Source organism: Sus scrofa, chromosome 8 (genome assembly GCF_054392235.1).
Source record: "Sus scrofa isolate SSC_HxYL_T2T_F1_AM1 chromosome 8, Sscrofa_HxYL_maternal_Yorkshire_Landrace_v2.0, whole genome shotgun sequence".
Classification (NCBI taxonomy): domain Eukaryota; kingdom Metazoa; phylum Chordata; class Mammalia; order Artiodactyla; family Suidae; genus Sus; species Sus scrofa.
The window spans coordinates 112,156,540-112,170,465 of record NC_139390.1 but is presented as its reverse complement, the minus strand read 5'-3'; the positions used below and the strand labels follow the sequence as shown (position 1 = coordinate 112,170,465).

The 13,926-nt window shown below is 33.7% G+C and overlaps 2 long non-coding RNA genes across 3 annotated transcripts in view; one reads left to right on the top strand and one right to left on the bottom strand.

Annotated features, from left to right (window-relative positions):
• Nucleotides 1–13,926, bottom strand: part of LOC110262168 (uncharacterized) — a 403,069-nt gene that overhangs the window by 253,291 nt on the left and 135,852 nt on the right. The gene's annotated exons all lie outside the window — the stretch shown is intronic.
• The window catches only part of LOC146400985 (uncharacterized), a 96,204-nt gene that overhangs the window by 28,281 nt on the left and 53,997 nt on the right, over nt 1–13,926 (top strand). Inside the window, exon 2 of one of the 2 annotated variants that reach the window (XR_014813135.1) lies at nt 7,078–7,157. The exons of the other annotated variant lie outside the window; for it this stretch is intronic. This is a non-coding gene — a long non-coding RNA (uncharacterized LOC146400985). The remainder of the gene's footprint in view (nt 1–7,077; nt 7,158–13,926) is intronic. 2 annotated transcript variants of the gene reach the window in all.

Genomic DNA, 13,926 nt, shown 5'->3' with positions numbered 1-13,926 from the left:
TTATTTGATGCAAAAACATACCTCTTTCCTAAGGTTTTTAAGTCAGCCCCCTTATCCATAATGAAGCTGAAACTGTAGAGGTATCAGTATTCATACATATAGCAAGAGGACACATTTTTGTCACTGCATACTTATCAAATTTCATGTTGCTTTAAATGCTTTTCTTCAATTCATCAAAAAAAATCTTAAAATAAACTGTGAGATAAATAGACTTTGATCTGAAATCAAATTCTCAACATTTTCATGGCCCAGTTTTGTAAATTTTAAAAGCCCAGGTAATTTAAGTTAGGTGTCATCCATTTGCTAATTTGTTTAGACCCAAGCATGGCAGATAAACAAAATAAATTTTAAAAACTTGTCTTAAAGATAACTATACTGTTAGGTAATTTTATTTCTAAAACTTCTACAAATATAATTATATTTAGTTCTAAAACCCTATATGTAATTGGAGTTTAAAATAATCTTATTATTTAACAATATAGCCATGGTCAACCAAGTATTGTGGAGTTTTGTATGGCACGTTTCTTGTAAAAATTAAAAATAAATCAATGAACAAGATGTTAATTTAATATCAACATCTTACATGTCAAAACTTATTGACAAGGAAATGCTTCAGATACATAGCTAATAAGCCAGGAGGCTTTATAGTCAAGGATTTTTTTTACTGCGGGCACAAACAAATATCATTTACAGCCCTACAATATGCTAACATTCACTTTCCTATAAAATAAATCATTCACAACACATTTTTAAATATGATCCCTAGTAGCAAAGTTTGACAAGGTGCTTGTTTTTAATATTTCATGGGATGTTTAACTCCAACCAGAAATTCTGTTTACATTCAGCAGTGCAATCAATTCTATCACATCCCATTTTTCTGGAAATAGTTTCATTAAAATGTGTTAGTGTAAATGGGTTTCAAGATGTTTATTAAATATCTCATAAGCCTCTTGGCAGTACTAGAATATAATAATGGTTTTAAAATGTTTAAAATCTTTGAGTCTACATAATATAAAGTAAAACATTTGCAATTACAGTGATATCCCACAGAGTTAGATACTTCATTTAAAATTTCTAATAATTTAAATTCATTTCCATGACATCTAGTTTCTTCTGGCTTTTGACCCTAGTTTAATGGAAAAAATATTTTTTTAAAGCAGAAGCAATTTACACATATAGAATTCCCAGCATTGTATTATGACTACAAATTCCTGGTTATAGAATTGCTAACAGTTGTTTTAGCTTATCTGAAAAGCTAATTTAGATCACTATTATTGAAGAGGTTGAGTTAGTGGCTCTCACACATAAAGTTAACATCTAATTCAGTAATTAAGAATTTCAACTGAGCCATTCTTAATGTTCCAAGAGATCTAAAACTCATAGCTCTTGCCCAAGCCTAAAAGCATTTGCTTTCAATAGATATTTAAAGTTATTAAATTCAAGACTTATGGGAAAATGAATTCTGAGATGGTTTTAACATTCAAAAAATTTACATTCTAGAGTTAAAATAAAACTCACGGAGTTCCCGTCGTGGCGTAGTAGTTAGCGAATCCGACTAGGAACCATGAGATTGCGGGTTCAGTCCCTGCCCTTGCTCAGTGGGTTAACCATCCAGCGTTGCCCGTGAGCTGTGGTGTAGGTTGCAGACGCGGCTCGGATCCCGCGTTGCTGTGGCTCTGGCGTAGGCCGGTGGCAACAGCTCTGATTAGACCCCTAGCCTGGGAATCTCCATATGCCGCGGGAGCGGCCCAAGAAATAGCAAAAAAAGACAAAAAAAAAAAAAAAAAAAAACAACAAAAACTCACATGTTGAATTCTATTAGTTCCTATTGTTGCTACAACAAATTATTACAAACTTTCTGACTTAAAATCACAAAAACAATATTCTGTTATGGTTCTGGAGGTTAGAAGTTCAAAATGAGTCTTCCAGAGCTGCCATCAAGGGGTTAGCAGCATTGGTTCCTTTCAGCATCTCTAGAGGAAAATCGGTTTCTTTCTTTTCCAACTTCCTTGGTTCCTGGACCCATTTCATCTTCAAAGCCAGCAATTTTATTACTCCAACCTCTGCTTCCACAAGTTTTCTCACTCTCCTGCCCCCCTCTTTCCCTTCAAAGGATACTTGTGAGTACATTGGGTGCACTCAGATAATCCAGGATAACCTCTCCATCTCAAAACAGTAACTTAATCTCATCTGCAAATGAGATGGTTAACTTCACCATGTAAAGTAACAGATTCCAAAATGCCAGAGACTGGGTCGTGGAATGATTTGATTATTCTGCCTACCACGTATACAAAGTGAATTTTATTTTAATTTTTACCAGCACATCATAGCTTTTAAAAAATATTTAGTCCTTTAAATTATTCTGTTAACCATATGATCATATTTTAATTTCCATCCTATCTTTATTGACTATATATATATTTCCACAAATAGTTATATTTCCTTCTGCTCATTTCAGTTAATATAAGATATTATCACTCAATTAACAGTAGAGTTAACAGTTATCTTCAACTGATACAGGACTTTTAAAGTGCTCCGAACTGGGAGTTCCTGTTGTGTCTCAGCGGGTAATGAACATGACTAGTATCCATGGGGATGCAGGTTTGATCCCTGGCCTAGCTCAGTGGGTTAAGGATCCAGCATTGCTGTGGCTGTGGCATAGGCAAGTAGCTAAAGCTTTGATTTGACCCCTAGGCTGGGAACTTCCATGTGTCACGGGTGAGGCAAAAAAAAAAAAAAAAAAAAAAAAAAAAAAGACAAAAAAATGCTCTAAACTGTATGCACCATTTTTATTAGGTTTTATAATAATTTATCATTTCTTATAAATCATTATCTTGCTCAGAAGAATAAGCCTTAATATTTCAGCTGAGACTTTTCCTTTTCCTTTGCAGCCAAATCACACACTTAACCTCCACTTCTTATACCCGCTTCCTGCCATGTGAGCCATGTTTTTAATGGCATAAAGGAAGAAGTCTAGTGTTGTTATTTATTAAAACCTCACCAAAAATATCAAAATCAAATTGGTTTAGCAAGTAATTCTGTATATTGGGTAGTGATTCTTATGAACTTTACTAAAAAATTAAATGTAAGATCTGGAGATATTTTTCCAACAGACACATGATACTATAATGAACATTTTCCCACTAGGGCAGCAAAGTGTAAACTATAAAAGAAAATACAGTTTATTATTTCAGAAGGAGGGTAACAAGTGAAATGGTTTATCACTAAGCACAGTCTTCGTAGGCAAGCCACTTAAAAGGCAATGAGGATTTTACTGCTGTCCTTGTAAGAAATGGAATACACTTCCTCTTTTACTCCCTTGACTCTAGTTTAAGCATTACACATGGAAGAATTCACAAAGGACAGGCTATAACATTAGGATGTTTTAGTGCTTTTCATGGTTCACTGGTTGGAAGGCAGTAGAAGATGCTGTATATAAATATCATTGCCTTTATTAGGGAAGAGAAAGACTAGATAAGAAGCAGCCATTCTACTTACTGCTTATGCAAAGAATATATGGGGTTCATTCGATTCTACAGTTCATATTGCTGAGACCAACTTGGGCCTGTGGCCAAAAGATAAGAAAAAAGAAAATAAACTTGCAGAATAAAATTAAGAATCTACACAGATCTTTCTGCAAATGACACCATCCAACCATCCATACCATTACCTGTAAGGGGAATAAAACTATGCCTAGCTTAATATCAGAAGTCCATATGAAAGAAGATTTGATTTTTCCATTTTTAATGAGTTCAAATGCATTGCCCGTCAGGTGAGACTGCCAAAAGTTTAAAAATTGGGGCTTTTTTTAATAGAAATGATATCCAGCATAACTAATATGTACATGATCTGACATAAAATGATAATTGAACAAACTGATAATACTTTGTACTGGTCGTGCTGTATCCAGAGTATTGTAGTTAGGACTAGGCATCTTTCTTAAACCAGAGAGTATAAATGAGAGGATGAATGCTTTTGTGCAAAATTTTGATACATCCAAAGTTCTGAAGCAGAAAGAAGGAAACGAAAGAAAAGAAAGAAAAAGTAAGAAAGAAAGAAGGAAGGAAGGAAGGAAGGAAGAAGGAAAGAAAAAGGAAGAAAGGAAGGAAGGAAGGAAGGAGGAAGGAAGGAAGAGGGAAAGAAAGAAGAAAGAAGAAAGAAAAAGAAAGAAAGGACGGAAGAGGGAAAGAAAGAGAGAGAGAAAAAAAGAAACAAACAAAGAAAAAGTAAATTTGGTTCCACTGTGACCCCTAGGAGGAAAGTTTATATTCAGAAAAAAAACATTTGAATAACTAGAGTTTTTCACATGGACTACCAGCTCTAAGGATTCTGTTGTGTTTTAACACTTGGGTGTTTCCTTTAATCACTACAACTTCGCTAAAAGAGAGACAAAGCAGTGATTTTTTTTCCCATATGATTGGTAAAAAAAACAGGCTAAGAGAGATTAAGTAATTTGTGCAAGATCGTACAGCATGTGGAAAACTCATGTCTCAAGTATTAATTTTCTTGCATTCTGTATATTAGACACAATAGTCTCCAGTGAGTGTGATATTATTGCATGAATTAAATTATGTAATATATGTATGTATAAGTGCATAGCATAATATGAGACAATATAGTAGAGAAAAAGAGACACTGAACACTGATGACCTGTATTTTAATTGCCGCCTTACCAATTATAAGCTGTTTCACCATTTGTGAAGTGGTGTTAATACCATCTACTTTACAGGGTGTTTGGAAGAGTAAGTGAGTTAATATGTTATAAAGTGAACACTCCATCAGCATTAATGAATATAAAAATCCATTATCATCTGACATATGGAAGGCATGCAAATGTTAGCTGCATTAGCTCTCCAATATGGGAAGTGTTAATTCAGATGATAAATTAATATATCCATCATGTTGTAGAAGATATTCTAGAAGTACAGGGAGTGAGAAAGGGATGGGAAATGTGAATAAGCAAACTCCCAAATTCCTTTGTAAAATCCTGTGAATCACTGCTTTATAGGGAGTCATATGCAACTTCCTTCCCAAACCAAGTATGTTCATTTTCCATAAATTCACACTCCATATGTATCTAATCTGTGTCTAACATGCAATTAATTAAGTTGCTAAATTTGCAAGCTAACATAGGGCTCAGAAGATAAGAAGCTAGTTTCAGCTGTAAATATATATTCATGATTTCCTGTTGTAGAAATTTCCATGCCCACCAGCTTGTAGGAATTTGTCTAAATCTTACTTGCTTATATACAGATGACGTGACCTCACTACAAAGACTTTCCTAAAATATTCAGTTTTGTATTTAATATCATTTCCAAATTTTCAGATTACGTGTTTGGCACCAGTAAAGATCAATTTCCCATATTTTCTTTGATGTTTACAGGAAATAAAATTCACAGGAAAAGAACTAAGTTTACATATTTCACTAGTACAATATAAACCAAGATGAATTAGGTGTATTTTTTTTCCTCAGGGCACTGGAGCAAAAGTAGACAATACTTTAGTCACAGTACATCTCTAGAGGAAATTACAATTTGTAAATATGTCATGATCTGAGAAAAGGTGGATCCACTATACATATTTTACAACTATAATACTGTCTTGTGTGTGCACAAATTTATGAACTGGATACACTGTGTTCTCTGCTGGATTCATGGTCTTATCTGTGCTACAATTTATTCTTTTCAATATGAACTAGAGAGTGATTATACTAGGCCAAGTGAATATAACCATCTATTATGAGCTAACTCCAATAACCCATTACTATGTTGATGTCTTGAACAGTAGGTTAGAAATTTTTTCAAGTTGTTTTATTATTTTGTCAGAAAAGGAAATTAATATCTAGGCTAAGAAAAAGAAAAAGACACCTATAAATTATTGACCATGGAAGATCCCCATATAAATTCTACTAATTTATATTATGGATTAAGAGGAGTGTTTTTCATTTCTAAAATATGTTTTTGATGGCTGATCAGAAGAAGGTAGTTTTCTTGCTCTCTTTTCTTACTGTTTATTATTTTTTTCTCACCATATTCTTCTTGATTTTCTACTGCTTATAACTTGATTATTCACACACATTTTTTAACAAATGCACTGAGGTATAATTTATATACAATAAACAGTATACATTTAAATAATAAACTTTGATAAACGTAACTGATATACATTTTTTAAATTACCACCAAATTCAAGATACAGAAAAATTTCCCCCACATTTTTTTTCTTCCCTAGTACTATCTCTCCAGCCACCGAACCCCAGACAACTACTGATCCACTTTATAACTCTAGATCAATTTCTGTTTCCTAAAATTTTATGTAAAGTTTATATAATATGAATTATTTTTACTTGGCATCTTTCTCTCAGCATGATTTTAAGATCCAACCATACAGTGATCAGTTCCTGGCATAAAATGTAAATAACGCTGAGCAATCACAGACCTTCTCTGTACCTCTAGACACTGGTCAGAGCATAGACGCACGGTAAAGAGCCTCAATTCTAACGTCAGACTTTTAGAATTGGGAACCTGTGTCTGCCACTATGGAACTGCGTGAGCTCAAGAAAATTACTAAACTTCTCCATGTTGCATCCTAAATTGAGATCAAAAGAAAAGAAAACAAAACAAAACAAAAAAGCATTTGCCTCATAGGGTTGTTATGAGTATCACATGAATTAAGACAAATAATGTTATACTACACATTTATATTTACATTTGGATGTATGATTATATTCATTTATGTGTAGCCAGTGGGAGGACCTGCATCTGTGGCCGTAGTTATCCATTTTCCTAACCACGTAAAAGACTTTCTGCAGAATGAAACCAAAACAAAAGAATGAAAAGTAAAAGGTGTTGCCAGTATCATTGTTGGAGTTCCTGAATCCAGCCAGCTGTGTGGGAATTCACACATGGACTCTGCTGTTTATTAAGCCAGTAAATTACCTCCATTTTTGCCTAAGTTAAATATCAACCTTGCATTTGAAAGAGTCTTGAGAAAAACATTAGGTAAAGCTGAAAGCACTGAGCTTAACACATAATCAGTTGCTAGGAATGTGACTTACACTGTTCCTTGTTACTCTAGTCCATGTAATTTCAATGAAGAGGAAAATGAAGATGATAATAAACTTTGAATGATATGTTCATGGTCATCTTACTGTCCAGGTAAGTAAGTTAGAAGGAGTGAATTGATACTGAATACTCATTTATTGGATCATTGCCTAGGGAGATTGCTTTTCCACTCAAAACAGAAACGGTGGTTTCAGATGATTTGAGGCCTTGGAATTCCCTTTGTGGTGCCATGGGTTAAGAATCCAGCAGACACTGTCACTGTTGTGGTGAGAGTTCAATCCTAGCCCAGGAATTTTCACATGCTGCAGGTGCAGGCCAAAAAAAAAGAAGAAAGAAAGAAAAGAAAAGAATGCCTCTAAAACATAGGAGTTCTCACTGTGGAAATAGGATCTTGGGGTCTTGGGAGTGCTGGGATGCAGATTCGATCCCCAGATTGGCCCAGTGGGTTAAGGATCAGGTGTTCCCACAGCTGCATCTTGGATCTGATCCCTGGCCCAAGAACTCCATGTGCTGCGGGGAAACCAAAAAATAAAAAACTTAAACAAAAAGAATAGGGGCAGCAGAGTGAGAGGATGTTGGTGCTAGAAAGTTACAAAGGTCTTTACCATCTTTAAAATTTTGCCTAGAAGTAATATGGAAATTTCGTCTTTTTCAAAACTCTCTAATAAACTATACTGAACCAACTCTTTATCCACCAATTCCCCATCAACTATACCATAGCTTTATACCAAAATTTTCCTAAAGCTATTTTGCTGCACTAGAGATGATTAATTGAATTCCTAATATTGTAAATTTATAATATCTCTTTGTTTATTATTATTTATTTATGACCATACAAATCACAACTTGCTATTAAAGGTATAATTATCTTCCCTTGGAAAATGCATGTAAACATGTAAATTATAAATGTGAGTGTATTTGCAAATGAATATATCCACCTAGCAAATAATTCTCTTAGCAAATAATTTTGTGATATGCTCTGGGTTTCCTTTAGTTTTCCTAAATTTTAATTAATTTACTTTTCAATTATAAGAGCAGTAAAGCAAATTTTTAAAGTCTAGAAAACAGATGCACCCACTATTACAACTATTTTTCATTTTTACATGTTCTTTTATAGCATTTTTATAGTGTGTTTTACATGGTTATCATCATGGTAAGTACAAAATTTTATGGTCAGACCCTTCTTTTGCATATTAGAACACTGCTCTTGTTTCTACATAGTCCTCATAGGTCTCAATTTATATTTATATCTATTCATTTGTTTTATTTTTTAGATTCCATGTATATATAACATACAGTATTTGTCTTTCTCTGTCTCTTACTTCACTTTTCATAACATCCTCCAAGTCTATCCATGTTGCTACAAATGGCAAAATGTTATTCTCCTTTATGGCTGAGTAGTATTCCATTGTATAGATATATACCACATCTTTATCCATTCATCTGTGATGGAACTTAGGTTTTTTCCATATCTTGAATATGGTAAATAATGCTCTATGAACATTGGGCACATGTATTTTTTTGAATTAGTATGTTGGGGTTTTTTGGGGTATATACCCAGGAGTTGAATTATTGGGGCACATAGTAGGTCTATTTTTAGTTTATTGAGGAAACCTCCATATTGTTTTCCATAGTGGCTGCACTAAGTTACTTTCCCACCAAAAGTCTACAAGGGTTCCCTTCTCTCTACATCTTTTCTAACATTTGTTATTTGTATTCTTCTTTTTTCTTTTTTTTAAATTTATTTTATTTTTTAATTCTTTTTGATGATAGTCATTCTGACACATATAACAGAATATTTCATTGTAGTTTTAATTTACATTTCCCTGATGATTAGCAATGTTGAGGATCATTTCATGTGCCTGTGACTAGCTGTATGTTTTCTTTGGGAAAATGCCTATTCAGGTTTTCTGCCTTTTTTTTTTTTTTTTTTGGTCTTTCTGCCTTTTCTTGGGCCGCTCCCGTGGCATATGGAGGTTCCTAGGCTAGGGGTCTAATCCGAGCTGTAGCTGTTGGCCTATGCCAGAGCCACAGCAATGCGGGATCCGAGCTGCATCTGTGACCTACACCACAGCTCATGGCAACACTGGATCCTTAACCCACTGAGCAAGGCAAGGGATCAAACCTGCAACCTCATGGTTCCTAGTCAGATTCATTAACCACTGAGCCACGATGGGAATTCCACTGCCCATTGCCCATTTTTTAATTGGGTTGCTTATTTTTGAGATTGGGCTATACTATATTTCTTGCTAAAGCATGTTGCAAAAGCAATAAGACAAGTTCTCAAATATCAATCTTTTGATAATTCATTATAAGAAGAAATGACTAAAAAACCAATTTAATAATTACCTCAATAGGAATTAACAAAAGTATGATTTGCTCCCTGGTACTCAACAGGAAGTACAAAGATAAATTTTAATTCAAACAACGGACATTATATAACAAAAAAAAGAAAAGTTGTATGCTAAATTTTCTAGAATGAGAACATTTCAAAATACAATTGCCATAATGTTAGCATCAAATGTTCTTTATTTTCAACTCTGAAGCTGAGAAATGGTCATGAATGCTAATAATAAGAGACATAAATTTAATTAGACTGGCTTTGCAGGTCAATAGGAAATGCTTCTGAGTCTGTGGCTTCATTTAAATTAAATCACATGCAAAATGTGACCAAAATAAACCACTAACAATGAAATATAAAGTGTTCAACACATCTAAAATATAAGACATATTTCAAAATATTGATATAACAAAATATTTTCATACTTGGTGAATCAATTAGAGTTTGTAGATATGGCTGGTGCTTGAATGTCCCATCCCTCTGAACACCAGGGCAAATTCAGAACAAATATTTAAAATTAGCAATTTTGTGAATTGGAATTACTTGCCAATTTTCACTGCTCTGTTTTTTTATATATGAACTATCCTTTACCTGTCTGTGCCATGGGGCATGTTTTTTTGAATTCTAAGCCAGATAAGGTAGCAGGTTTGTCTTGGCCATAGTTTTAAATTTGGCATTTGGAAAATAAAATGAGCAGAAGAAATTTAAGGGAGAATAAAAGAAAACGACTTCTTTATCCTGAGCTTGAAGGCAGCATATCATGCAGAAAAGAACCAGATGCAACCACAGCGAGAACTGACTTATATTCATACCACATGCTAATATGTTAGATTTCAGTGCTTCCTTTTCTCACTGTAAATAGTCCACACACTTGGCCGCATGTAGAGTGACACACCTGATGGTAGAAAGAAAATCTGAAGGCAGATGATCTGCTACATTTCTCGTAGCACTTGCCCTGTGGGGAGGCTGTGCTCCTTTTGAACTCTGCTGTGGATAAGACAAACCAATAACCTGTGGTAAGTCAAAACACACACAAAATTAACCTTGATAGGCTAAAATGGAGAAACCTACAAAAGACAACATATTAGCCAGTACACTAACTCTGATTGATTCACCGTGCTTTTCTCTAACAAGGCATTTATGGTCCTTGTTAAAGTAACTGGCTTGCTTTCGTGCCTCTAAATTCTCATGCTCATTAAGCTAGTCTTTTTAAAAAAAAATAAAAATGTATACCTTATTTTCCAAATGTAATTTTGATAGTCTTTTCTGACCTTTTATAGAATACTTATATTTTTATAGTTCTTCATAATTATTTAACTTTTGCATATAATTATAATTTTTATTAATAATAATGTTACTTCTTAATGGATAATAGCTTTCTGATATTATTTTATTATTATAGTTGTATTAATAAATGGTCATTATCAAAAAACTATCATAATACATCCTATAATAACTCTCCTATTCTACAGGAGGCCAACATAGGGCAGTCTCATTCCCTAAATTACATTCATGAACTTCTTTCACACACATGAAGTTTTTCCTTACATCAAACCTAAATTGCTCCTATTACAAATTACACCCATTTTTGTGGGTCATTGAAAATAGGTAACAGCTGGTGGCATTTTCTGTACAGGATGAAATTTTTAGGGAGCCATTTAAATTTGGCAAATGACACATGAATCATGAAGACTGGAGATACCCTGAACATTCATTATCTATCCTTCAAGTCAATACCTAAATAACACCTAGAAGATTAGCGATCATTTTCTTGAGTAAAACTTAAAGTGTTAGTAACCTAAGTGGGTCTTTGTAGCAAAGACATTTTGGTAAACTAATTATTATAATTAATTATACTAAATAACTTTTTGTTTTCATTATTAGTGCTTTAGTGTACTCACCTGATCAGTCGTTGACTCAGTGATCTGTTTCTTATACAAAACCACCCTATGTATGGACTCAACTAGAATATGAATTATGATTTTAATAAATTAACAAATAAATGACATTGATAATATTTTTCTGTTTTGAATGATGCATTAATTGAATTCTTAAATGACTAATTTAAAAACTGAAATGTATTTAATAAACACACCCATTGCAGAAGTCATGTGCCAAGAATAATTATAAATGCACTAAATATTAATTCACATAATTTTATAATAACCTTTTACAGTAAGTTGTATTATTATCATAATTTGATGGTCTAGGGGTGTGTCATGGTAACAGTGTCATAAGTGGTTTTGTTATTTGGGATTTTAACCCAGGTAGTTTGATTCCAGAGTTAGTACTCTTTTTTTTTTTTTTCTGTCTTTTGTGTTTTTTAGGGCCACACCCATGGCATGTGGAAGTTCCCAGGCTAGGGGTCTAATCTGAGCTACAGCTGCTGGCCCATACCACAGCCACAGCAATGCCAGATCCAAGCCACGTCTGCAATCTACACCACAGCTCACAGCAATGCTGATCCTTAACCTACTGAATGAGGCCAGAAATTGAACCTGCAACCTCATGGTTCCTAGTCAGATTCATTTCCACTGCACCACAATGGGAACTCCACAGAGTTAGTACTCTTAACCACTATGCTGTGTTGTCAAAAAAAAAAAACAAGTGTGGTAGGGGAGGAGGAAATTGTGGGAGTATGGCTATAGCAATATAATTTTTGATTCTCATAAACACAGAGAGTAAGTGAATAATAAAACACAAAAAGCAACTAGATAGTATATCTAAAAACTCATAAACAATATTTATAGCAAATTGAGGTGGCAAGGTATCCCTGTAAACCTCAAATATAATTAGTTGAGGACCAACCACTAATGACCACAAAGCTCATATTATATCAGCACCTGCACACGAGAAAGCAGAGAAAAGCAACAAGGTGTCAGACAGAAATTTAAAAAAAGAACTTCAAAATATGCAGAAGCAATAATTGTGCAATTTGAAAATGGCTACTAAAACTGATAGTGAATTTGCCAAATCCAATATGAGGTGAGTCAAGGAGTCCACAATAAAATAATCTGAATGGCTAGAGCAATTCTATCTCTGGAAATCGTAAAACTGACCAGTAGTTCTCCCAGGCTGAGGAGAAACTGCAGTGGAATCAAAACTGGGCAGTACAATTAAAATAGAAATGAAGGGGAAAAAATGTTTCAGAAAAAAATGGGGAAGAAACAAAACCAGGAAATATTAGAAATTTTCCCTAGTTTTGGTGTTAGATAAAAACAAAAGAAGGAATTTAGGGAAGTTTAGAAAACCTCTCAGAGGTTCGGAGAAAAAAAAAATTCACATCAAAATAGGAAACAAAAAAAGTATTGAAATCAAATTCCATGCAGTTTTTGTATGAAAAACATTTTCCAAAACATAGTATAAATAAACTATAACATGCTAGTTAAAAATGAGCTAAATACATTAAAAATTACCTAAGACAAAAAATTTTTAAAGCAAGAAAAAAGCTCTCAAGCATATTGACAAACCTTGGGGGTGGGGGGGGATAAAAGAAACCATCTTTTCAGAAATAAAGAATGAATTAGAGAAACACAAACAAACTTAAAGAGAATAGGTAATACCCTAAGAAAAATAGAAGTTAAAAAATGAAAAATTTTAAAAACCAGTGGTAAATGAAAGAAGAGGTTAAAATATAATCATATATAGAAATTGACAAATAATGAAGATAGGCAAGTAAGTCCAAGAATGAAGGTCCAACAAACCTTAATAGCAGCCCAATGGATGGAGGAAGAGTAAGGGGAAAGGAAAAAGAAATAAAAATTTCAATTAAGGAAAATTTTCTTATATAAAGAGGAGGTAAAATTACATATTGAAAAACCATATCACATTCATGAGAGTATAGTCTCAAAAGGACCAATGACAATAAATACCAGGCCTCAAAAAAAATTAAAAAGATAAAAATTTTGACATTAGGCACAAAAAAGAAAGTGACCTATAAGAGGAAGAAATTAATTTAACACCTATATTTTTGATATTGATATTTTAACAAAAAAGTAAATAGAGTAATAAGAGTTTCTATTGTGGCTCAGCAGGTTAAAAACACAACATAATGTCCATGAGGATGCGGATTCAATCTTTGGCCTCACTCAGTGGATTAAGGATCAAGTATTGCTGCAAGCTGTGGCACAGATCACAGATGCAGCTTGGGTCTGGTGTTGCTGTGGCTACGGTGTAGGCCAGCAGCTGCAGCTCCAATTTGACCTCTGGCCCAGGACTTTACGTATGCCATAGGTGCAGCCTTAAAAATAAAAAGGAAAAAGAAAATAGAGTAATATATTTAATATATGTAAGGTGAGAAAAGTTAGGGTTTTATACCCAGCAAAACTGATTTCAACTATAAATGTCAAAAGTGTTATCACATGTGAGAACTCAGGAAATATTGTTCCCATGAGCCCTTCCTGGGGGATTTACTAAAAAATACACTTCAGACTACTAAAATGACTATAAAATATTACAATAAGTACTGGTGGCCAGCATTAAACATATGGACATTTGTAAATCTAAGTTAAAACTAAATAA